Here is a 25,692-nt window from a genome sequence, read left to right as displayed (position 1 = left end):
TTACCCATCCACACTGAGCGGGAGGAAATGAGCCCCAGGAGCCTGGGGAATGCTGGTCAGATTTCTAAGGACATCTCCAAATGCAGAAGTTTAAGAGTCCTTGGGGCAGCCTGCAGGAATCAGTGAGCTTGGATGGCCCTCGCTAGAGTCCATCAATATCAAATCGGTCACCAAGCATCTTGATGACTGTTTACTTAGCTGTCAGCTGTGTGCCAAGCATGGGGACCTCTAGGTTCTATGTGGCAGTGGTCAATGTCCCTATCATTTCAAGGCTGTTCTTTCCCTGTTTGTTCTTTCTGTGCGGTCCCCATAATAGGGTAGCTTGCTTCTTACACACCTTCTAACTCTCCTCCAGACTGAGAGCCACCACTAGAGGAGGTGAGGACAGTAGGTGTTTGCTTCAGTTCCTGCCACTTGGCTGAAGCAGGAGGACTCCCCTAGGTGATGCGACTGCTTCTAGACGGCAGCCCTCACTTCCCCATTCATGGTTGCTTTGCCTTGGTCTATTGTACGCGATGATGCTCCCCATCTTGAGGTTCGTTTGCAGCGCCATCCATTGCACATCTCTTTATCAGACTGCCATGCAAACACGGTTCAACCCTCCCTCCTTCCTCTGGCTTGTACCATGGCATCCCACCCAATCCAGCACAAGAAAGGGTATTGAGAGGGATTTGGCAGGGCTTGGTGGCTATTTCCGATACCGCTACCTCATGGAGGCTCTTACTCATGCCTGGCTTGTTGAGGGAACTTCTCACCGACTGGCTTGCCCCACCTACCCTCCTGCGGCCTGTCTGCTCCCAAAATCACCACTTCCATCCTTCCCGTCCTCGGTGGCCAGCGATTCCTGCCAACTACAAGACAGGGATGGGACGTCCTCGTGTCTGGAACAGTGGTTCTCAACCTTCCTAATGCTGCGACCATTTAATGTAGTTCCTCATGTTGGAGTGACCCCCAACCATAAAATTATTTCATTGCTCCTTTGTAACTGTAATTTTGCTGCTGCTGTGAATTGTAATGTAAAGATCTGATCTGCAGAATAGCTGATATGGGACCCCCTACAGGAGTCAAGACCCACAAGTTGAGAGCTGCTGGTGTTGATGGAAGGCCTGCTTAGCCCCTCCTGGTCTGCACGAGGTCTGGCTTGATTGCCAGGGTGGCCTCAGCACCCCTGCAATTTGCTGCTGCTTCTCCTCGTCTCTGCGCGTTCGATTCTTCTCCCCACTTTGTTCTTCTTCCTCTCCTATGGATGAGGCTCGTTCGAGCTTTGAACTCCTACCTTCTCCTCGGAGGCTTCTGTGGATATATGTCATGATGATATCCTTGGTGATCAACTCTGACTTTATATGCTATTTATTAGAAACCTGAGGCTTCTCTTGGTTGGATTGATTCTCTTTCTTTGAAGAACTCTACTCTCTATCTCTCTCTGTCTCTGTCTCTTCCCCCTCTCTCTCTCCTCTCTGTTCTCTTTCTCTCTCTCCTCTCTGTCCTCTCTCTCTCTCTCTTTCTCTCTCCTCTCTCTCTCTCTTTTCCTCTCTCTCCCCCCCTCTCTCCTCTCTCGTTTCCAAGTACTTCCCTAGAAAACTGAGTCTGGTGTTTTACCTGTGTGGGTGTTATATCTTAAAGGTTTACTGCTCTGCTAGGGAGGGACTGTATTATGCTTGAGATAGGGATCTGTTCTCTCCATGTTGACATTCTTTTCTTGTAGCACTAAAGTTGGAACTCATAGGACATTGTGCATTCCAGCTCAACACTGCCCCACCAAGCTGCACTCTGGTCCTTGCCCAAAGGGCTGATCAGGAAGCAGTCCACACAGCACTGTTACCAGCACTGACCCTGCTGCATGGAGGCTGAGGGATGGCAGGGCCTCTAGAGGCAAACACCCCGGAGTGCAGGGCTTGGTAAAACACTGGGTGCTGTTGTCGTTGGCCGGTAGAAGTTCTGCCTGGCTCGGCCACTGAGCATCTCTGTCAGCAGTGTCCCGTGTACTGTCACAACTCACTGCGCCCCCACCTGGCCCCACATCCCCACTGAAGCCCTTTGACGGGAACTCAGTCACCTCTTGGGCCATTCCTTAACTGCCCAAGACTCTTCATCGAACCTTACAAGACTGTCTTAAGAACACAGGCATTCATGGTGTTAGGTATCTAGCACACAGCTAATGTCCATTGAGCACTTACAGTACTGATTTATTGAATACTTGTTATAGTCACCAGATGATAGGCTACCCCTGTGGGTGAAGTTGGTATCCTGAGATTCAGAGCTTTGTATCTCTTTTCTCTTAACTTTCAACTACCCTTTGCCCCAGTGACCCTATCACCTTTGTATGCCCGGCTGTCCTTTCTGTGGGAGCATCTGCCTCTGTCTACTGAATGTGTCGGGAGCAGCAGTGTGGCTGCCTGCTGCTTTTCTGTCAGTATCCAGGGGTGGACACATCTGTTTCACGAACTACAGGATTTTTGCCACAGATGTATCCAGATCCTGAATATACCAAACAGCTGGAAAATGGTCAGTGGGCAATGAGGCCCAGGGAAAGCAAATGTAGATTTATTCCCATGCATGTTCGCTGCTAGGTTGTTCAGCCTGGCTGTCAGAACTGCTGCATGCATGCATGTTTGTGTGCATATAGATATTTGTAAGGCGTGTGTGTGTGTGTGTGTGTGTGTGTGTGTGTGTGTGTGTGTGTAAGTGGAGAGAATGAAGGCAATGCAGGAAGATGCTCTTCTAGCTGACTTGTTAGGAAACAGTACAAAAGAAGAGTTAAATGTCCACCCCCACCCATGCCATGGCAGCCAGCTTAGCCTAACATAGTCAGAGAGTTGGCTGATTGGAAGCCATGTGTGTCAAAAGAAAGTTAGCCATATATCTTTATTGTCTAAATTGTCTTCTAATTCCTTGGCCGCTCCAGGTGAAGGGAGTCCACCATTCTGCTGTGCTAAGTAAGGCTGGGGACCAAGCCATGACTTAACAATAATTATAGGGCACACAATTGCCAGACATAAAGAAAAGAACACGGAGATTTGGTTTCCTTCAAGCCGGAGGTACCTTGTCTGTGGTGCTGATGCCTTTGAGAGTCTTGCCTTCAGTGATGAGTGTGTCAGGGTTGCAATAGGGGCTGTAGATGTGGAAGGGTTCACTCGCTCGCTCGCTCGCTCGCTCGCTCGTGTGAGGAGGAAGGAGCTGGGATCCGGTCTCTTGTTCGCTGGAGCTGGCAATCCTTCATTCACATCTGTGCACGCTCTGTGCCATGTAAAAGACCTCTCTTGTAAGTCGAAAGTTCTAGGCCTTTTCAGGTGAGCAGTCCTTGACTAGAGGCTTCTGGGTTAGAAGTCATCTATGCCTGTGTTTCCATTGGCTAATAACAGTCAGTGTTTCACTTTTTTTTTTTAATACAGAGTTTTGAGTTTATTAAAAGACATTTTTAAGGCTAGATCTTAAGCACAGGGGTTAGCGAAGGAGAAGTGCTGGGTGGGGGTGGGGAGTAAAAAGGCTCAGGTGTGAGTAAGGGCATCTCCAGGGACAGTCGCCCGCCCCAGCGTCTCACCTCCTGAAGCCAGCCACCAATATTGCGTTTTGCAATAGATCATTAAAAGTCCAGTTTCCCAGCTTCTCCTGAAAAGTCAGAAAATCTGGCAACAATGAGTTTCTCTTTCCCCATATGGCAAAAATCAGCAGGCTGAGAAATAAATGTCTCCTTAAGACAGGACATTCGCCCTCGATTCGCTCAACCCCTCCCTACCCCCCATCCCTGCTTCCTATGCCTGGGCCTCAGTCTGGCTTAACTGACTTCTGGCCCACAGGCATTTAGGACCGTGATCCTGACTTGAGTGTGAGCCATCTCCTCTAGCAGGCTATGAGTGTGGTATGTGGGTGAATGAGGTAAAACAGGGGTACATAACTGCTGTTTACCTGGGGCCACTGTTTCTGGGAAGAATGTGAGTTTCTGCTGCTGGGTCAGAGGTCAAGAGTTCAGAAGTCTTATTCCAGCTGTGCCCTTAACTTTCAAAGGGACCCACCAGCAATCATTTAGCCCAGGTCAAACTGTTTGCAAAATGCCAAATACCTAGGTCTCCCTAATACATCTGAGGAGGAATTGGTTTGGGAGATAGGGAAAGGCCTCCACATGTAGGTTTGTTCCCCTTTCATCTCCATAGCTCATATCCATAGCTCATAACACCCAGATGGTCAGTTAAAAATTTCTTCTAACGGAAATGGCTACTTTGGAAAACTTTTTGCTTGTGTCTCCTAACATTGATGCGGTTTCTTCGCTCTCACAGGATGCTGCTCTGTGTAAAGTCTGGCTGCGCTGCTGCTTAATAATAAACACCAGGAAACACCTAGCACAGAGCTGGGAAGATGGTGTACTCAGTAGGGTGCTTGACTTGTAAGCATGAAGACGCCCCTCCACCTCTTGTCCGTCTGTCTGTCCATCGTCCAGTCACCAGAACCCAGGGAAAAAACTGAAACAAAATGAGACAAAAATAAAACAAAAAACTAGTGTGGTGCACACTTGTAACCCCAGCACTGGGGAGGTGGAGACAGCTGGATCCCCAGCTAGCCTAGCCTAATTGGTGACATCTTGGCCAATGAGAGACCTGTCTTGTAAAACAAGGTAGAAGGCTCCTGAGGAATAATCCCCTAGGTTGACCTCAGGCCTCCACATGCCTGTACACACATGCACACACATGTATACACACACACACATTTTGCAGATTCATTCACGTTTCACTAAAATACATACTCTGGAATGCTGGAATAGACCTTCTAGCCCTTTTTGTAGTAGCCCCAATTAAAACTTGCTATCAATAGTGGAATGACTAAAAACAACTGTAGGATATTTATTCACTGCAAAATACTATATAGCAATAAAAACAAAGATGTTACAGCTGCATGCAACCCAAGCAGATGAATTTCCTGAGGGTAACCTTGCTCTGAGTGACAGGTAAACAGAGAAGCTCCTAGGCCGGATGAACCTGTGTTACCACACAGGCATTTCAGAGCTGGCAAAGCTGATCTATGATGTCAAAAGTGAGAACTGTGGCTGTATTTGGTGGGTGATAATGACAGGAGGAGATGGGCTTGGGGGAGAATTGGAAGTGGATCTGGTCTTGTATGAGTTCTGTTTGCATAGTTGTTTTTTTTTTTTTTTGAAAATTCAATGAGTTCTCATCTTATGCATTTTCCCATTGTAGATTTTACTGCACTAAAATATTAAAGTTAATTTAGGGAAAACACCACCACCAACAAAGCCCACTGAAGAAGCTTAGCACTGTGAGATGCAGGTTCCAGGGCTGGGAGTTTTGTACAGAATCTACATTCATCTGACTTTTTGTACACATGCAACAGAAACCACCTGTGGCTGATTATGCCAAAGTGAGGTTATAGAAATCAGATGGCACAGCTCAACTTTTCTGGCGGAGTAAGAAAACAAGATTTGGAGGTCCTGCAAGCAGGGACACTACAGACCTGGTCAGGAGATGACGTTGCTTTTGCTGCTGGACATGGCCATCTCACCCTACCTGACTGGCCCTGGGTGTAGCACACTATGATAGACCCACTGCCTCTGCAGTCAGAACATAGCCCCTGCCACTTACCACTGTTAATCAAGCTAGAATGGTTAACTGTGACTTTTGTAATAGCCTCAAATTAGAAGGTCTGCTGCTCTTCCCTACTCACCAGAGTGCGTCTCTTGGGGCTTCTGTTGCTTTGTATTGCTGTTTCAGGCTCAAAGTTGGGCATAGTCATGGCCTCCTGGGAGAATCTGGGCTTGGTGCTCTGTTCTAGCTGCAAGGGAGTCTGGTACTATAAAGACTTTGTGTTTTCATACCCAGCGTGATGGAGTCAGTTCTGGTTCAGAAAATAAGATATTCCCCAAATTCATGTGATTAGCAGATATCCACAAGAAAACATGATCTTCCTGGGAATGGCTAACTGTTCTTCTGCCTACTGGTAGAAAAGCTTACAGCTAAACATATTCTTTTTGCTGCAACCTAAACATTCATAACCAGCAAAGAAGAGCAAATTCAGGGGCTGAGGAGTTGGCTCTGTCAGTACAGTGTTTACCACACAAGCATGAGAACTTGAGTTTAGATCCCACCACCTACATGAAAAGCAAGGCCTGTTGGGGCTTTCCTGTAACCCCAGCACTGGAGAAACAGAGATTGGAGGGTTCCTGCACCTTGACGGCCAGGCATCCCTGCTAAAAAGACCCTGTCTTAAAAAATAAGTGGAAAGCAATTGAGGAAGACACCTGACACTGACTTTTGGGCCTCAACATGCATGTGTATACATGTGCATGTGTGCATACACACAGACACGCAAACATGTACACATGCACAAGCACACAAAGGCATATAAGGGTGAATTCAACCCAACTGCCAAGAGGCAGGATGGGAAGAAGCTTGTGATATGAATTAATGTGTACTAATGCTTCTCTCCCAGATTCTAGGAACAGGCCCCAGGGTCAGCATGGTCAGCCTGGCAGATTGATGTCAACAGGCTTACTCTGCCTTTCTACCCACTACAGGAATTTCGGTGTTTACTTGATCACATTTCATTGTACCAAATATTTCTTCTTGTTTTCAAACATAAATTTGTGTATCCTCAAATTTATCCATAGTGGGAAAATATTTTTCCATGTTTATAATTGATATCCTTTATAATTGAACCAATGTGGTTCATTTTAGTAAATTGTGGCTGCTGCTGCTTCTTCTTCTGGCTCATGAACTGGATTCCTTGGGAATCATTTTCCTCATCTGGAAACTGAAGATGATAAAGCTGGTGAGGGAATTCGGAGTGACGAGGCACAATTGACCATAAGAGCTTCCATGAGCTGCTTGTTCAAATTAGTCCGTAGTGACAAATGGACTAATGATCCTCACCCGGGGGAATTCAGTGATAAAATGAGATAACATATTAAAGCACTTAGCTCCAAGCACATGCTGTGGCAAACACCCCATCAATTATAATAACAATAGCTCTTATTATTTGCAGATCCATGGCGTTCTGATCTTAGCTGTCCTGATGGTTGATTGGCTGATGGATTGGTGGGGAGCATAACTCCATCTTGCCCTCTGTTCACCCCAACCCAGCTGCAGACATTGTACGGATGAGGAAACCTAGGTCTATAGCAGTTAAAAGATGAGGCAACAGCATAAGTGAGCTCCACTGGCCCACAGCCAGTTGAGTACGGCCCGAACCCTTGACTCTTGCAGCCTGTGTATCCCCAGGGGCATTGCTTTGATAACCCTATCTAAGAGAGCAGTGGGAACTAAAAACGTCTGTCCTCAATGTCAGTAAATGCCGTTCAGCCTACACCAATTTTACTTTTATCATTTAAGGTCCAAAGTATTGAAACTGCTCATATCTCCATCGGCTCTTTGGTGGCTGTGCTGACTTTTTCATACTGGCTAGAGCTAGGCGAATCACCTGGCCAGGCTCTTTCATCTGCTGAGCCGGCTCTGGTGTCTAGAGATTGGTTAAGTGGACTGTGCTGGCAGATTGTGATGGCCTGCAGTGTGGGAGCCTGTGGACCTTTGGCTGGAGTTATAAACAGGATGGAAGGCAGGGGGCTTAGGAAACACCATGTGTTGTCCATCTTCCACTGTGTCCCTCCCTCAGTCTCTTACCCTGTTGCTGATGCTACCCCGCAGACAGCCTAGTAGGAGCATAGCCTCCTAGTTCCAGGCACAGGCTCCAGAACAGGAAGATGCCCAAGTGTAAGGAAAGGCTTTGCCAGCGATGGTCCTGGACGTACACCTGAGCCAGGCCCAGCGGGGAAAGCGATGGGCCTGCAAGAGGTTAAAACTCGCCCCTGTGTTTACTTTTTTTGGCTGCCACACTGCATAATAATCTGTCAGCACGTCAGGTGCGGATTTATTTGTGCATTAAAAATGGCCTAGAGCAGGCGGATGCAGACACTCTCCAGCATGCTGGAAAATCAATGTGCCTCCAGCACAGAAACAGCCGCTCCAAATATTTCACCCTTTTTAATAAGTGCATTTAATTAAAGTCATAGAACTTTTTTTATTATGTTTGAAAAAAAAATCCTTTCCCGTGCTGAAGTTGAACGTGCAATTTGGAGCACAAAGGGAGTGTTCCCCTAGTGCCTAGTCCTTAAAATGGAAAGCCCAGCAATGGGTGTGCATCTCTGGCCCTTGGCAGGCTGGCTCAAAGGAGGCATCCCATGGGTTTGGCCGGGAGGAAGGTGTCAGTGTGGCCTGAGAGGAGTGGCCTTGAGCGGCAAGGAGACAGACCTAGAGTGCTTGGTTGTGTGAGTCCTGTTACAGTGTTCGCTTCTGTGAGTTCGTTTCTCAGTAGGCAACTGGCTGCTGTATATTAGTCCGGGGGAGGCTGTGTGTTAGACCCCTGGAGGCAGATGGTCCCCCTAAAGGCAGGGACAAGGACTAAATGACTTTCCAACACCCAACCTTCCAGTGATGAATGTGGCCTGTGGATGGGAAGAGAGGACCACTTCAAGTTGATGAACAGGGATTTCTTGAGCTTCTGAGTTCTCTCTTCCTATCCTGGCTTGGGAAGTCTCTAAATGGGCCGAGACAAAGTTTGGCTCCGAGGTGGTGACAGCGGGGACGGGGGAGGGGGAGGGGGTGCGCCCTGCAACCCACTCTGCCTATGCCAGCAGATTAGGAAACATGTCAGGATGAGGGTGGCCTGGAGTAGAGCTGTAGTGCCGAGTGTGGGGACCCACACTTGGTGAGGTGGCACGGGGGGGGGGGGGAAGGGAGGGGTTGGGGGGCGGAAGGGCGGGATGTGTGCACAGCAGGGCAGAAGTGGCGCCACTGAGAAGGGGGCTGGGGGCAACCACAGCATACCAGGCCTGGTGACTCGAGGCCTGCTAATTATGCAGCCCAAGGGAGTCATGCTGGCCTGCCAGAGCTGCCCAGAGAGGTGGCATGGAAAACCTCATAAGGGGGTCTGTGTGCTTCGGGGCTGACCAGGAAATCGCCTCCAGGTCCTGGAGGCTGGGACTGAGGGGCCCAAGGCTGGATGCTGGGGCTACTTGTATGTCAACAGCAGCGGTTTGCAGGGCTCCTGGAGGCCGTCCAGGCAGGAGAGGACACGGTTTGCAGGGTGTCTCCTCCTGCTAGGTGAGGTCTCTGGAGCATCTGAAATCTCGGATGCCCATTCCAGAAATATTTCAGAGGCAGCCTTCTCCTTCTTTAGCCTTCTGGTTCCCACTGCTCCCCCGGGCATGCTCATTAGCGTCTTTTTATGGCTGTAGAAACAGAAATCCCAGAATTAGTTCGCTCGGGCCACCCAGAGAGAGCAAGGTGACCAAAGACCAAGCAGGCTTGAAAGCTTTTTAAAGAATATTCTTAGCATCTTCTAATGATGCGGGAGCACTGCTGTTAATGACGCTTGTCCCTGCTCACAAAAGGTAAACAAAGTCAAGATTCTCTTCAGTCTTCTTTTTGAAGCAGAGAGGCCTCCCTCCCAGACCAGGCTAAGTTTTCTCACTTGTGCACTTTCCCTGGGGCTTTTCTTTAACGTATTAATCGAAATGATCATACATACATTGTTGTTTGAGAATTTGGTAACTCTTATGCTTTTTAAAAGGAAGTTGCTTCCATTTTTAGGAAACTAGGTTATTATAAACTTCAGTCAAAGGTTTAAAATATTGGCCTTAGCACTGTAGGAGTCAATATGAAATGTAGTTGTTGATTAACTGCTACAGTTGGGTGTATGTGCATGTTCATGTGTCTGTGTTCAGGTAGGGGGTGTTTTAAAGTGTGTGTGTGTGTGTGTGTGTGTGTGTGTGTGTGTGTGTGTGTGTGTGATGCATGTGTTCCTGTGTGAGAGTATAAGCACACATGTGGAGGTCAGAGGACAGCCTTGGATGCCAGTCTGCACCTTCCTTCTGCCTTGTTTGAGACACGATCTCTTGATTGTTTGCAGTCAAACCTCCCTATGGTGTGGTGAGAATGTACTTGTACTAAGTGAACTGGTTACCATAAACAGAGAGCTGCCGTGTGTCGGACCCTATCAGGAGCTGAGTTACAGAGTCTGAGAAGAAAGCTTCAGATATATTGTAATGCATTTTCTACCTATTTGCATGTCTCCTCATCTATAAATATCAGATACAATAGTCTCTGAGTACAAAGAGAGAGTTAGAAATTGGAATTAGAAAAACCTGAAGAAAACAAAAATACTACTTTCCGGGTCTTTTCTAATCTGTTTCCCCAAACTTTAGGAACATCCTGGGGCTCTAGTCCTCCAGTTGTTACTCTTATACAATGGTAGATCTCAAATGCCGAGACTCCCTTACCCTTCTAAGTTAGTAGTGCCACCCCCCCCCCCAACATTGTTTTTAATATGCTGGTTATTACTGATCATCTTTCTTTCATTAGAAATTAGAACTAAACATTAAGAGCTATGTATTCATTAATTTTGAAATGCCAAAAATAAGCCCATTGCACACTAACATTTTTTATGACAATGGCTAAGTTATGGAACTAAAAATTTGTTAGTTAGTCAGCTACCCTTTAAAACACTTTTGTTGGGCTCTGTATTGTCTGGCTTATTAGAAAACGGTGGATCTTTGATCTGTTTCTACCTCATATCTGTAGAGAGATATATGGTAGGATTCTTTTTTTCTTTTAAAGACAGAGTTTCATGCTCAGACTTGCTATGTAGTTATGGATGGCTTCAAACCTCAGGTCTCTCTCTCTCCCCCTGGATGGAGTTGAACCTCAGATCTCCTGTTGGGATTATAGGCATGTGCTCCCACACCTGGTTTATGCAGGGCTGTGGATGGAATCCTGGGCTTTGTGCACCCTAGGCAGACTCTACCACACTAGTTATATCCTCATTCCCAACATGAATTGGAAACTATTTTCATGAACTTTCTTATTCTTATTCCATTAATAGCTTTCGGTCACCCTTGCCTATTGAATGAATCTTCTACTTATGCCAGGTTCTGAAACAGCTCCTCTTGGTCATTTGACAAATATTTATTCCCTACGTTATGCAGGTCTCCCAGACATAGGCACCTTTTACTTCACAGTGCCGATCCCTACCCCATTCTTTAACACTATCCAAAAATGCCCTAGTAGAGCAAAGCTGTGAAGCTCGTGGTGATGGACACGAGTTGTCTAAAAGTCTAATTCTTGATGAAGTTCAGATTGTGTCAGTTGTCAAAGTTACTCTTTCCCTTAAATGACAGTCATTCTTAACTCATTGTGGGAAAGTGTCTCCCAGATAGCCCAAGGATGAACACCCATAGTTTATCTATTTTCTTTAGGTAAAAGTGGCATTTGATGAAACAAAAGTGTAGCTGGTTTTGATGACAACAATCCTTGAGTGTTTTTCTTACCAGCGAAACATTATATCCCACTGGGCACAAGCAATGCCTTATGAATGCTTCTCATTCTGCCATTCATTGTATTAAACATATATCTTTCCATGAGAATATTAAGGTACATACTCATGCACCAAGACAATAAGATTAACAATGGAAATGATATCAACAAACACAATCTTAGGTTAGATTATCTGTATGACATATATGCATATGTATATTCAAGTGTGAATCTGTGGTATAGTATTTGAAGATCACTACCTCTAGTCATAGTAAAATGTTAGTGATGATGCCTGCCACTAAGTATAAACATGAATTCAGGGAGAAGGGTGAGCATCTTGATATATATGCCAGTTTGAATAAGAACGGTCCTCATAGGCTCATATATTTGAATGACTGGTCCCCAGTTGATGGAACTATTTGTGAAGGAACAGGAGATGTGGCTTTGCTGGAGAAGGTTTATCACTGGGGTTGGACTTTAAAGGTTCAAAAGCCCATTCAGAAGTTCATCCCTCTCACAGTGATCCTCCCTTCTCTGCCTCCTGAGTGCTGGGATTAAAGGTGTGTACCACGCCTGCCTCCCACCTCTCTCCAAACATTTAACTCAGTAGTCCCACATGGGAATGAAAAGCAGTTCAATGATTTTAAGCTCCTAGAGAATCTCTCTTTTCCCGGCATGAGAATGCAGCTGTCTTTACAGATGCCACTCTTTCTGACTGTCATGTCAGCACTCTGACTATTACTGAACTAAGGCCGTGAAGATAGGATGAGAGATGGAGCTGGCGATATGAGGTGCATTTCTTTGGGAAGCAGAAGATGTGGTGACAGCTTCCACGTAGGGGACATGCCTCCCACGAGGATGGGGTTCAGTTTGTTCTTTTCTCCATCTTCTGAGGGAAGAGTCTCCCATTCAAACATGGTCTTTGGACACTAATCACACAGTGGTGAATCAGCAGTTTTCAGTGACTGGCTTGAGAAACAGCCTCATCTTGAATAGCTTTCTAAATGAATGTGGACTGAAATACAAAGAATAGCTTTGGCTTTCTTTAGCGAGACAAAGTTTCTTGAAAACCTTCAAATTCTCTTGTTGTTCCACATTTTTCTTCCTATGAATACCCCCTGCATCAGTCTTAGAGACGCCTGCTCATTATGCCAGCCTTAAAGAGCCCTGCGATGCTACTGTCCAGATAAAACCCGGAAACTAGAAAAGAGGAAGGCTCCATGTATGCCTTCATGGAGTCCAGAGCCCACTGACCAAAGGATGTGGCTTCTAGTTTGGTCTCAGTTGCTGTGATAAAACCCTCTCACCGCAACAGCCTGAGGATGAAAGGGTTTCTTTGGCTTACACTTTCAGGTAACAGTTGTTGGTCATCACCTGCATTCACTGTCTTCCCAGGGTTTCAGCATTCATCTGTTCATCTCTACAACTTCTGCACCTTGAGACACCATCTCTACCCTGCTCTTCATCCACTGTGTACTGCAGTCTGCATTTCCTTAAAGAAAGTGCTAGCCATGAGAGATAGCAAACACTATGATTTTTAAAAAAAGACACTTGTTAGAAATTTAGGGACATTTTAGGCAATTGCTTTATTTATTTATTGGGAGTGTAGGGATTTCCCTATGGAAAAAAATTCCCATTTTCCCCCAAAGACAAATCCTAATGTGTTTCTAACTCACAGGGTCACAAGTGTATGTGTGTCAAAGTCCTTGCTAGCCCAGGGAGATTTTACTTGCAGAAAACACTCAAGAATTAGAATATAATAGGGTATTCTTGACTTTCTCTGTTTTGGAACATGAGGAATTACAAGTTTATTCATTTCATCAAATAATCTTAAGAACCAACTTGTGCTGTGTATTTGCCTTACTAAAGTTTTAACAATAAATAAGAAGAATGTACTACTTCATATGTTCAAATGGAAGACAAGGTTAATTAATTATCACGATATAAATAAATACATAGTTTGGGAACAGTGGGGATGTGGAGGGCAAATACAGGCTGAAGAGATGCTAGAGGGGTATACAGGTCAGGTATGCAGGGAATTGAGGATGGATATTTTCATGGGGTTGTTAGGGAGAGTCTCTGAGAGGTGGCATTTAGACAGAACGGATATATAATATATGTGCCAATGAGTCAACTACAAGTCTGGGCTCCATAGTTTTTATACTAAAGGTATGATTGACTAGGGGTGGGGTCGAGTGTGTATGTGAGGGGAGTATTATACTAACTTATCAACCCTCTTAGCAACTAAAGACAGCAAGAGTCTATTCTCTTACAGTTCTGGAAGCCACAAGTCCAAAACCAAGATATTAAGAAGTCAATGCTGTCTCCATGGGCTCCAGGAAGGATCTGTCCCTGCCTCTTCCAGAATCTGCTGCCTCTGCTTTCTGCCTGAATCTTCATGTGGTCTTCTCTGTGAGTCTGTTTCCTCTTCTCTCTCTTATCAGGACATCTGTCAGTGTATTTAAAGCAAACTTGGGTAATCCAGGATAGTCATCTGGAGACCCCGAATTTCATTTGCAAAGACTCCTCTTTTAAATAAGGACGCACCCACAAGTTATGATTGGGGGCTGCCATCCAACCCAGCAAAAATAGAATCTTTGGAGAATCACTTGACTAGCAGTTTGTAAATCAAACTCAAAGGTGTTCCTGTGTAGGGTAGGGATTCTCCTTCTCTCTAGTCACGTGACTGCCGTGTAGCTAGCTCATTTCAGCGATGGGGCGTGGGCAGCCATGATCCCTAGTGAGCTGCCTGGGGCACTCTAGTCAGTATGGTGACTTGATTGCTGTCCCATAAAATCACCAAGTAGCTTGCTCAGCTGCCAGCTCAGACAGCTTTTAGTTAGACTTTACAGTGGCAATTTCAGGAGGGAAGTCATGGTATTAAGGTGCAGGGTTGTGGATCTTCGTGGGAACACCTCATAAAGAGATAGCAGTTCTAGAATTGGGAAATTGAGAAAGCACAGCTGAGCCCAGTGGAACGGAGTCCGGGAGCTGTTAAAGCTGTCTAAGGAGGCGGGACAATAATAGCATTCCATGGGTATTTCATAAGCCACATGACCAGGAGTTCTGGTGGAGGCAGGAGACTGGAAAGCTCCAGAAGGCAGCACCTTGGGAAGCTGAGACCTCAGTCTAAGAGGAAGCTTCATTGCCCTGAGCAGCCCTCTCTTCGGGGGATGTGAGGTGTACAGGTACCCAGAGGTACCTCCTGTCCAGAAAGTGGACACTCTGCACCAAGACTTCATGGTTTAGTCTTTTTCTCAGTCATGTTTCATGCCAGGGGACGGCAGTGAGGAGCAGGATGGCACACCCTGAGCCTGCCTGAGTTGGGGGTGATGTTTGCTCAATTCTGTACACCCCCAGCTGTTGCTCCAGGTGCTAAGTTAGACACTCGGTAATTAGCTGGGCTAATTTATTTAATCATGTTGGTACTGTTCTTCTTCTCCTGGTTGTTCTTGCCCTGATCCTTCAGGTTTTCCTGGATCCACTCCCAGGTGTGTTTGTTGGACTGGGGTGTTGAGGGAAGAGGGATCCTCCTCGATGCCAGAGATTACAGCAGGCTCCAGCTTGGCTTTGGGAAGTGGGGGCATGCCGATCTCGTTCGTAGTCTAGGTCAGAGTTTCTCAAACTGGGCACTAGTAACATTGGAAGCCAGAGAATTCTTGGTGTTTTGGGGGTAGGATGGGTAGGCAGGGGCTTTCTGTGTATTATGGGGTGTTTATCAGCATTCTTGACTTCTGCTAGATGCCAGAAGTGTGCTCCCCCCCCCCCCACTGGTTGTGACAACCAAAATGATTTTCAGAGACTTTAAGAGAAGGTGCCTTTTGGAGGCTCTGAGCTGCCCCTGTGGGGAATCCCTTCAGATCATAACAGTGACCAATGATTTCTTTTATTGGGACTCCCCCCCCCCCCCGAAAAAAAAACAGGGTTTCTCTGTGTAGTTTTGGTGCCTGTCCCGGATCTCGCTCTGTAGACCAGGCTGGCCTCGAACTCACAGAGATCTGCCTGGCTCTGCCTCCTGAGAGCCAGGATTAAAGGCGTGCGCCACCATCGCCTGGCTTCTTGGGACTTTTAAGCTAAAGAATATTCTTCAGGAATCCATGCAGGGAGTTGGGAGATGGCTCAGTGTATAAAATACTTGCTGCACAAGCCCTTCAAGCCAGTGCTGCGGCTCTGTAGCTAGGCAGATACGCCAGGCTGATTGGCCAGCTAGTCAGGGAGCTTTTAGTGCAGTAAGCAACCCGTCTTAAAGCTAAGGTGGAGAACTGCAGGAAGATGCCAGAAGTCAGCCCCTGCCTTCCACATGCTCATGTGCCCTGCCCCCACTCGCTCATACAGACAGACTCTGTGTGGTGGTTTTTTGGTAACGACTGTCCTTCTTTCCCGACCTCCCGTATTGCTGTCTTCTGCGCCTGCCCTAAGTAGAAGTCCTAGGCCAGGGCAAGGGCTGTCTTGGAGTGTAGGATTTGAGAGTCTAGCAAGGGCTCTCCTCCTAGAGACTCCGCTATTGTGTCAGACACGGAAGTAAGAAAGCTGTGCTGTATTGGAGAGCAGCAGGCGGCGGAGTTGGAGTGAGCCATCGGGAAGACATGCTGAACCAGAAAAGCCACTTCTGAGTAGGTGGAAACTGAGCTTCATGGACTGACTGCAGGATGGAACCCGTCCAACATGGCGGTGACCTGGGGGAGGGCGCTGTTGTCTTGATGTTGTTGGATCCCCTGCTCTCTGAGCCATGTCGGATCCAAGATTCTGACTCATTTTGGGGTTTCCCACAGAAGCTAACTTAAGGTTTTTGGTTGTCTCATTTTGTTTTGTTTGTTTGGTGTATGGGGTGTGTGTGTGTGTGTGTGTGTGTGTGTGTGTGTGTGTGTGTGTGTAGAACACCTAAGATTCCAGGTTGTTAGAATCCTGGGAAGGGCCCAGATAATCTAGGAGGGTCTTCAGGGACAAGAGAAGGCAGGGGCTACAGAACAGCTGCCATGAACTCAGCCTACAGCAGCCGCTTCCTTAGAAATACCACGCTGTGCGTTCAACTTCCTGATGGCCATATTCAAAGGAGAGAAACCCATTACGAGGCTCACTAGGTGTTCTAGGCCAGCTTGGGCTGCAGGGGGAGCAGAAGGCCAATCAGGCTGCGTAGCGAGAGTCTGCTCAAAAATACCAAAACAAATAAATAACAACAAAGATTAAAAATAAGAGAAAGGAAATGAGTGAAACCCATGTTACTCTTATTTTTACACACTTGTCTTATATTTATTTATTTACTTATGTGTGTGGGTCATGGGGTAGGCAAACATGTAACTGTGTGTGGAAATTAGAAGACGACTTGTAGGAACCATTTTTTTTTCTTTGTGGGGTTTGAACTCAGATCATCAGGCTTGGTGGCAAGCGCCTTTACCCACCGATCCATCTCACTGGCCCTGAAGCCAACTTTAATAAAGGGTTTGAACATAAAGTCCAGCGTATCCCCACTTGTTTGGGTCTTCACAGATAACCCATACAAAAGTCATTAGTGAGATAATACACAGTTTTTAAGAGTGGTGTCCTCCCCCTGCACACATGTCTGTGCTTGGATTTGTTTGCCTTCAGTATGTCCCTCCTGGAACTTTCTTCCCTGGATAGTGTGGGTCAAGAGAGGAAGGTGAGGAGAGAGTACTTTGTGGAGGTGGACTACTGCTCACAGAAGAGCAGTACAAAATGAACAGGACAAGGTCCACCCCCCTCAACACACATCCATTACACAGATAACCTGTCACCAGGCTCCTCTGGGGTTCCCTGTAGACAGGGTCTGTCTCCTGAATCCAGTGGCTCTTGCTTCCTCTCTCTTTATGGTCCCCCTGCTTGCTTTGGTTTCAAAGAAATGAGCACACAGACTGGAGCCTGCATGCCCCTGGGCAGTCACATGGCATTGAACTTTCTCAGTTCATCAGGAATCGGATGTCCCTCTTTATTGGCTTAGTGTCTTAGTCAAGGTCCCAACTTCACTCCAGAAGTTCTCAAACTTCCTAATGCTGCCATCCTTTAATACAGTTCTCATGTTGTGGTGACCCCGAGCCATACAATCATTTCATGGCTACTTCATAACTGTAATTTTGCTACTGTTATGAATCATAATACAAATATCTAATATGCAGGATATCTGATATGCAGCCCCTGTGAAAGGGTCACTCGACCCTGATGGGGTCATGACCCGTAGGTTGAGAACCACTGCTTTAGAAGCTGTGATGCCACCTGCCCAGGTAAATGCCAGCAGCTCAGGTCTTTGCAGAGTTCTTTTTCTTCTTATCCTGAAGAGAAACCCAAGGAGACCTTTCCTTAGAAGGGACAAAGGGAGACATAGGCTGGCTGAGCGGGAGTTAATGATGCTGGCCAAGAAGGACCCAAGAGCACAAAAGCAGCGCGGACCAGGCCCATCTTATTTAACAGGTGAGGACTTGGAATAGGCTCCTGGCTTCTTAGCAACATTTGAGTTCAGTTTCATTTCCCCAGGATCTCTTTCTTCTGCCTCTGCCAAGGATTGAACTCCAGAAGTTTGATCTTGTCTGGATGTAGGAAGCCATTGTGCTCCCTTGCTGGGTCACCTTGAGGTTTGCAGAACACCCCATTCTCAGACTTGCTGCCCAGGAGGGGTGATCTGATGGGTCCTCTGAAATAGTTCTCTATTTGAGGTTCTTCTTAGCCCACCTCTACCAGCGAGCGGGTCAGTGGCATCAACCAGAATTGGTCAGTACCCCCTCTCCCTCAAGGGACACACAGCAAGGAATGAAAACATTTCTGGCTGCTACCAGTTGTCAGAGAGAGGCCTCGACTGGCATCCGGTGAGCCAGGGGCATCGCTGAGTTTCCTCTAATTCACAAGACAGATCCTCCTCCTGCCGCAGAGCATGGGCAAGCTCAGGTGGAAAGTGCTTGCCTTGCAGACACGAGGACCTGAGTTCTAGCCACAGAACCCACATTTAATAAAGCCAGGCATGGTGATGTGTGTTTATAATCCCAGCATTGGCGATGCAAAAGCACACAGATCCATGGAGCTTGCTAGCCAGCCAACCTGGCCTGCTTAGCAGGCTCCAGACCAGTGAGAGACTCTGAATAAATACAATTTAAAAAGTGGTCGGTGTCTGAGGAACGTCATTTAATGTTGTCCTTACACACACACACACACACACACACACACACACACACACACACACACACACACCTGTACATACACAAAATAACGAGCTCAAAACATCAGAAATAACAAGAACTCTGTTAGAGAACATCTCCTTTGGATGTTCTAGAATTTTCTCTCAAAAAGAGCCTTGCAGAAACCCTTGGGTACACTTAAGCGCATAAGTGATGAAATAGCCACCGTGCATGTCAGTTAGTGCTTCTCATGGCTCTGGGGGCACCCACCTGAGGATAAGAGCTGGTTCCGCACTGGTGCCTCGTGGAGGGTTGGGTGACCCAGGAAGGAGGGAACTAAACTCAGTGGCCAAAGTTAAGTGTCAAGGCTTTCTGATTGTTTCCAAGGAAGGAGCCGTACTTCCCTGGCAGGGTCTGGTTGTTGCTTGTCTGTCTGAGTGATGGATGTGTAGATGTATAAATGTGTGCAGGTTTGCCCATTTGTGTATGCAGAGGCCAGAGGTTAGTATCCAGTGTCTTCTATTGATTTTTTTAAAAAGTATTTACATTTATGTCTTTGTGGGTGAATGGACTCACACACACACACACACACACACACACACACACACACACACACACACACACACACACACACACACACACACATCTGTCACAGCCCAACATATGGAAGTCAGAGGACAGCTCGCCTGAGTTGATTCTTTCCTTCTACCAAATGCGTCCTAGGAATCGAACTCAGGCTGTCAGGCTTGGCAACAAGCCCCTTGACACATGGAGCTATCTTGATGGCCCTATCACTTAGTTTTTGAAACAGGGTTTCTCACTGAATGTGGAGTTTGCTATGTGGTTAGACTGACTGGCCATCAAATCTCCTGGGATCTACCCGTCTCCACAACCCCCCATCCCTGCAGTGACAGATTCCTGTTGCCAAGGTCCTTGTCACCACACATATGAGTGCTGCTGATGCAAACCTGGACTTTGCCTACCAAGCCATCTCTGTAGCCCCAAAGGGTCTCATTTTACTTTCTCCAAGGCCATCGTATGGGTGCATAAAGGCTGGGTGAGATTTAGTTCAAGAATCTCTTCTGCATCTCCTAGGCTGGGATGACGAACCAGCCTTTGCAGATGTGGCAAGGAAATTGCTTGAATGAGTGAAGCAGAAGGGAAAGGGCAGAATCCTCGAGTGCCTCCCGTAGGTGAGCACCAGGCAAGAGCATTTTCATGGGAGGAAAAGTGGGAACAGCAAACCAGCCTATTGGTCTACCAAGCCGGAGGTATCTGCTGGCTTTGTTAAATGTGGGTGGAGTCCCTGTGCCGGAGACTGGGTCTTCCTTGCTTTCCTACAGGCCAAGGCTGGTATAGTCTGATTCTGACTGCAGGCCTATGCCTGGCCTCTTCAAAAATGTTCATTGCACTTCAGTAGACCTGGTCCAGCTTACCAGCGGAGACACACACATGCCCTGGGTCCCAGTGCAGCAATACGCAGACTCTGTCCATGAAGAACCTCTTCTCTGAGCAGGTAGGGGTAGTCCCCTGGCCTAAGGACCCCAGCCCAGCCTTCCCTTTGCCCCTAGCCTTTCTCAAGGAAGCCATCTGGACTAGGGACCTCCAGGGAGCTTGTCCAGAGCTATGGGTGATCTGGAATCTATCATGCCTGACAATCTCTGCATAATGACTCTTCTTGTGGAGTCACTACAATTAAAAGGCATTTGGGGCCCCGAAGGGAAGAGAAGGGACATAATTCTGGGATGCCAAATGGGGGAGGAGCCAGGAGAGCTCTCCTGTTGTTGAAAACAAAATGTCACTTAACAGAATACATGCTTGGCTCTTTCTGTCCCAAGTCATCTGAGATGGACTTTCAGAAATTTCGTTTGACCTTTACAAATTTTTATTTTGGTGTGTGTGTGTGTGTGTGTGTGTGTGTGTGTGTGTGTGTGTGTGTTATTTCCTGTGTGTATATATATGTGTGGTCCAACCTTTTATGTGGGTACTGGTTATCTGAACATAGGTCCTCATGATTTTGTGCAGTAAGTTCTTTATCTACTTTACTGAATATATATATATATATATATATATATATATATATATATATATATTTTAATTTCTCTTTGCTTGGTCTTCTGAATTCAAAAAACCTTGGTAGATGTAGCCAAATAGGACTTGAGTCAAAATTGTCACTACCTAGCTGTAACCTGGGATAAGTCTCTGGGCTTGGGTTCCTCATTTGTCAGCTGAAGCCTGTGGGCGGAGCAGGAGTTGTTGTAAGGCTCAAATGAACAAATGCCAGTCAAAAAGCTTTGTAAAGAATGACAGACAAGTGTTTGTAATTATTTGCACCTAGGGCTTATTTTCCCCCCTCTCCCTAGGAGGGAGGAGATCTTCTAGGCAGAGGCAGGAACCCCATAGGCAGGCAGGCAACTTCTGAGCCCTCCCCTTACTGTCTTAACCTCTTGCCTCCAGGGTTCAGGCAATTGCTTATTGGGGAAGACAAGAATGGGAGGGAGTAAGAAAGGGTAGGAATTTGGAGTAATTGCAGTGGTTGTCTAATTATAGATCCCAGTCTCCATTAGTCCCCAAGCTGTGTGCATGGAGCATAAATCATTTGTGTCTCCCTTGTGGGAACTCATGGCCCCATCCCCAGGGCCCAGCCACACTCTGAGCTACATTCCCATCCCTCACCCAAAGGCCAACCTTATTCCCCGTAATAAGTATTTTTTCCCCAATAAAAGCCAGGTGGGGGTCTGAGACAATCCCATGCCTGCCAGGCCTGGGTTGAAGGCAGCTTCCTCTGGCTTCAAGTTTTTGTTTTTAAGCATTTCTGCACAGTGACGGACTCTGTCCTTCGGAAGAGCAAAGAGGCGGGAGAGGCAGCGAACACACTGAGAGGGGGAGATGAGAGGGAATGGAGAGGCATGGCAGCCCATTAAAGAGAAATAAATTTTGCAGAGGGGAAGCGAGAGGTTCCCTCCCTAGGACTCTGTAAATCACTGTGTTTTATGGGTGGGATAGGAAGGGAAGTAGGAGATGGGCTGGCCCTGATAACTAGGGTCATTTCTCCTGTGTACGCCTGTCTGAATTTTAGGATCTTCAGTCAGAGAATGACTTGAAGCAAGAAACCACTAGAAATTTATTGTCGTCATTATTACTCTCAAATCAGAACCGTGGTTACTTAAGAAGGACACTTGGAGAGTTTTGATAGAGACACCACTGGCTTGTTCATGCTGTCTGTTTTCCCCAGCGTGCCCTGCTGCCAGCCCGTATGTGGCTATGTGGGCATTGTGCATCCAGGAATAGAGGTTTTTGTAGGTGATTTGATATCGCCTCCCAGTCAGAAGTTCCATCTTGTGCCAGAAAAGCTACATTCAGCCCCAAAGTTGTTCCCAATCTCGGGATCTCAGGCGTGCTTCTCTTTGTCTTTGGAATAGATCTTCCAACCAGAAAGACATTCCTGGGGGATGGATTCATAAGCCAGAGTCCCAGAGGCCTGAGTTTGGGTGTGTTTAGTTCTTAACTTATACCTTGTACTAAAGTGGTTTGGGTTGGCTGCTGATATTTAAACGGTGGGGTATTTCATATGAAATCATGCATCTCTAGCTTAGCTTCCGGGACCCTGTAAAGTTAGATTTCATGTGCCACCCCCCTCCAAGCCCCACCCCCACCGCGCTCCCGATAACTGCAGACTTCAGGAATTGCAAAGTACTACCTCCATGGGCCGCTCACAATGTCCTCCCGTTTCATCCTCATCCCTAGCCACATTTATTCATTTCTGTTTCTCTGTAGTCCTTGAAGAGTGTCTTCTGCCTTTGCGGAGCACTTGAATTACCCACTGAAGGACATGAAGGTACAGGATGGACCCATGGTTGGAACTGGGGTGATTCTCTGCAGGGTCCTCTCTTCTGTGTTCATGGGGCCCTTTCTGGAATGTGGGTATACTTGGAGGTAGCCATGCAGTACTGACAGGAAGTAGATTTAACCCCCCGCCCCCGTAGCTGTATGACCTTGACCAAGTGACTTCCTCTCTTTTGCCTTAATTTCCTTCCTAGAAATTTCCTGACAGGCCCAGAGCTTTGTCTCCTAGATGGTTCTAGACCCTGTCAAGTTAGTGATGTTAACCACCACAACCTATGACCAAAGAAAATGACAAGACTGTCATTGTCACTGAGTGAGGTGAGGGCAAAGGGTGGCCCTGGGCAAAGAGGTGGCCCTGTAGGGACTGGGGATATGCATCTATACCCAGTGGAAGGTAACCATTCGGATGGACTCACAGTTGAGAGAATCAGGCGGTTCCTGGATGGAGACAGTGCTGAAGTGGTGGAGGCAGAGAGCCCTGGGTGGGACACACAGGCAGATTTCACACTGATAGAGGAAGGGCGGGTCGATAACAGTTGAATATTGAGTCATTCCTCTACGTCACAGTCACTGCTTGCTTGGGATACTAAGACTTGGGGTAGAGGAACTTTTGGGAAGAATGCATTCAAGCCCAGAGAAGTCGGGGAGGGGAACCTGGCTCCAGGCAGAAAAGTCCCTTGCAGTGCAGATGCTCATATTCCAGAGTGTGTTTCTGAGCTAGGTATGGTTGTACACTTCTCTAGTCCCCAAACTCAGGAAGCTGAGGCAGGAGGACCAGGAACTCCAGGTCATCCTTGGTTATGCAGCAAATTCAGGGCCAGCTTGGGCTACATGAGAGCCTGTTTTTAGAAAGAAAAAAAAATCGTCGTTGTAACAACTAACAAGTCTTTCTGAGGTCTTCAGTGCTGACTGAACCAGAGAGGAGGCAGGAGGGACCTTGAATGGAGATCTTGAATGTAGTCCAGCCTCACCTGTTCACAATCTCTCTTGCCCCTGTCCCACAAAGCCAGGAGAAAGGTGCTGGGCTGATGTCATCTATGTTGTCAGACCTGTAAAGTGCCAGCCATCTCCCCTGTCCAGGCATTCCTTGCCATCCTTCTGTGAAGTGCCTGGTCTCTCTCTGCAGGAGGGGCAGGTGCAGTCCTGCAGGGGTGGTGGCCGGGCTCTTCTGTGTCTTGGGTGTTGCAGGTAATAACACGATTGAGCCCTTCAGCCTGCACATGTGTGGTTGGACAAAAGACAATTGCAGATGTTTCTGGAATTCCCAGACCGGATACAAAATTGCTAGCAGGATGCAGAAAGGGAGGAAGGAGCCAAGTACTTTACATAATGAAAAGCTTGCCTCCTGTCTGCACCATCTCTGTGAGAGAGCAATCGCGTGCCCGGGCGGTCTGGCCTTCTTTTCCTCAAGTCCCAAGGATTAGGAAGCCTGCATGCCTGTCTGGAGGGCAGAGGGCTGCTGTAGCACACAGCTCTCCCTGGCTCTGGTTGGGTTTCTGTCCAGGATCCACAGCCTTCCTCTGGGTGTGGTAGGGCCGGAGGCAGCCAGCCAGTGTGCTCTTCTGCCCAGATGTACCTTGGTGCCCAGGGTGGAAAGGAAATCAGGCAGTGGGCCTAAAACCAAAAGCCACCACCCATTTCTCTTCCCTGGGGGCCCTGTTTTTTTTTTTTTTTTTTAGCCCAATTCTGTCTGGTGGCACCAGGAGGTGGAGCCAATATGGAGGGCATTTTGTACCCAGCCTGGACAGTGGAGGCTAGGGAAGGCTAGACATGGAATATCCTAAGGCCAAGGCTTTGGGGAACACATGGGACAGAACCCTACCAAGGAAACTGGGTCAGCATCTCACCGGGCAGTGGGCCTATGTATCCCTTGGAGTAGAAACTAACACTCCCAGGCTCATGCCCCTGGTGACTCCCTAACCTTCAGCTCTGTGACTCATCATATAGGGTAGCTCTTCACAGATAGTAAAGTGTACCCACCGCTCCCCCACCTAATCCTGAGCAATTCTGGGAGGCCATTGGAACCATGGAATAAATGTTTGGGGGAGGAACATACGGAGAGGAGGGGAATGGGGCTCTTCTGAACGGTGGCTCTCTTGGGAGGGTTCTCCGAGCCCTTCTAGTCACCCACTTCACCCTGACGCACCTGTTAGAGGTGGAGAGCACACGTGGGCTCGTGTCTCTGAAGTCAGACTCCCTGACTTTAAATCCTCCCTACGGGAACTTGGCAAATCCATTGTCGTCTTCTAAGTCTCAGGTCGATGAAATCAGGGACAGTGTTTGCTTATCTCCTGTGTTAATCCAAGAATGCAGAGAGGTTTTCCATGTTGGCATCTGTCCACAGAGCCAAGTGCTATTCCGATTATATTCCTTTCAAAAGAAAACCGTCAGACACCTTCCTTTAACGTGTTTGATTCTTGACCAGTGGTTGGCAGACTGGCTCCTGGGCCAGAACCAACCTGCAACCTGTTCTTGTGAGCTGAGAGTCAATGTCACCTTCTAAATTAAAGGAAAAAAAAATCCTCCATCCCTCAAGAGGCACCGGAGAGGACACTGGTTCCTATACCGTTACTCTGTGCGTTATTCTCTTGAGGCAGGGTCTCTCAGTGAAGCTGGAGCTAGACTGGCAGCCAGCCAACCCCAGGACTCCTCCTGTCTCTGCCTTCGCAGCCCTGGGGTTAAGGGCCCATGGACAGCCACACTCACTTAGCTTTGTGTGAGTGCTGGGATTCAAACAGAGGTCTTCACATGTGTGCAGTGAGTGCACCAAGCTTTTACCCACCCAGCTGTCTCCGCAGCCCCTCTGTTATTTTTGCTCCAATAAGAGACAACTGGGAAGGTCTTACAATGATGCTCATGCATTTTTCCCAGAACCTCCAGATTTCAGTCCTGGTATCACGTAGGTCCCTGGGGCAGGGACCCCACTGGGCTGTTTGAACAGCAAGGGGCAGGGAGTGGAGAGTACAGTCTCTGATTCTCCACCCTCCGTCTTCCTACCAGAAGGCCACCTGTAGAGACACAGCCACGCTTGGGAAACAGGAGTTTAGTCATGGTTGCATGTGTTGGTTGATACTCAGCCTTGTTCTATTTTGTTGTAGAAAGGAGGTAAGGTAGCCAGGACCCTCCAGGAGCACAGTGCTGAGGGCTGTGATGTAGGAGTGAGCACAGGTGTCGTTCTGATTTAAAGGAGGCCACCCGTGTGGTGATTCATGGGTTTCAACAGAGGGAACATTTTTCTTGCCTCTGTCACCCCCACTTGGATTTGTCCTCTCAGTTCTCTACACAGCGTATCGTGTTTTCTCGGGTGTGACAGAGGAGGGAAGTAGGGATGGAGAAGAGGCTGCCCTGAGTGCCCATGGCCGCCCACCAAGTGCAGGGCCTAGAGCAATGGCTGGCAGGTCTGCAGAGCA

At 47.5% G+C, this 25,692-nt stretch overlaps 1 long non-coding RNA gene across 5 annotated transcripts in view; it reads left to right on the top strand.

Annotated features, from left to right (window-relative positions):
* Positions 1-25,692, top strand: part of LOC143267030 (uncharacterized) — a 163,757-nt gene that overhangs the window by 72,274 nt on the left and 65,791 nt on the right. For 3 of the 5 annotated variants that reach the window (XR_013041955.1, XR_013041953.1, XR_013041954.1), the window contains exon 2: positions 13,591-13,727. The exons of the other annotated variants lie outside the window; for them this stretch is intronic. This is a non-coding gene — a long non-coding RNA (uncharacterized LOC143267030). The remainder of the gene's footprint in view (positions 1-13,590; positions 13,728-25,692) is intronic. 5 annotated transcript variants of the gene reach the window in all.

This window comes from Peromyscus maniculatus, chromosome 8, assembly GCF_049852395.1.
Source record: "Peromyscus maniculatus bairdii isolate BWxNUB_F1_BW_parent chromosome 8, HU_Pman_BW_mat_3.1, whole genome shotgun sequence".
Classification (NCBI taxonomy): domain Eukaryota; kingdom Metazoa; phylum Chordata; class Mammalia; order Rodentia; family Cricetidae; genus Peromyscus; species Peromyscus maniculatus.
Note: the sequence above shows the minus strand (reverse complement) of the source record. Positions and strands in the feature narration are given on the sequence as shown.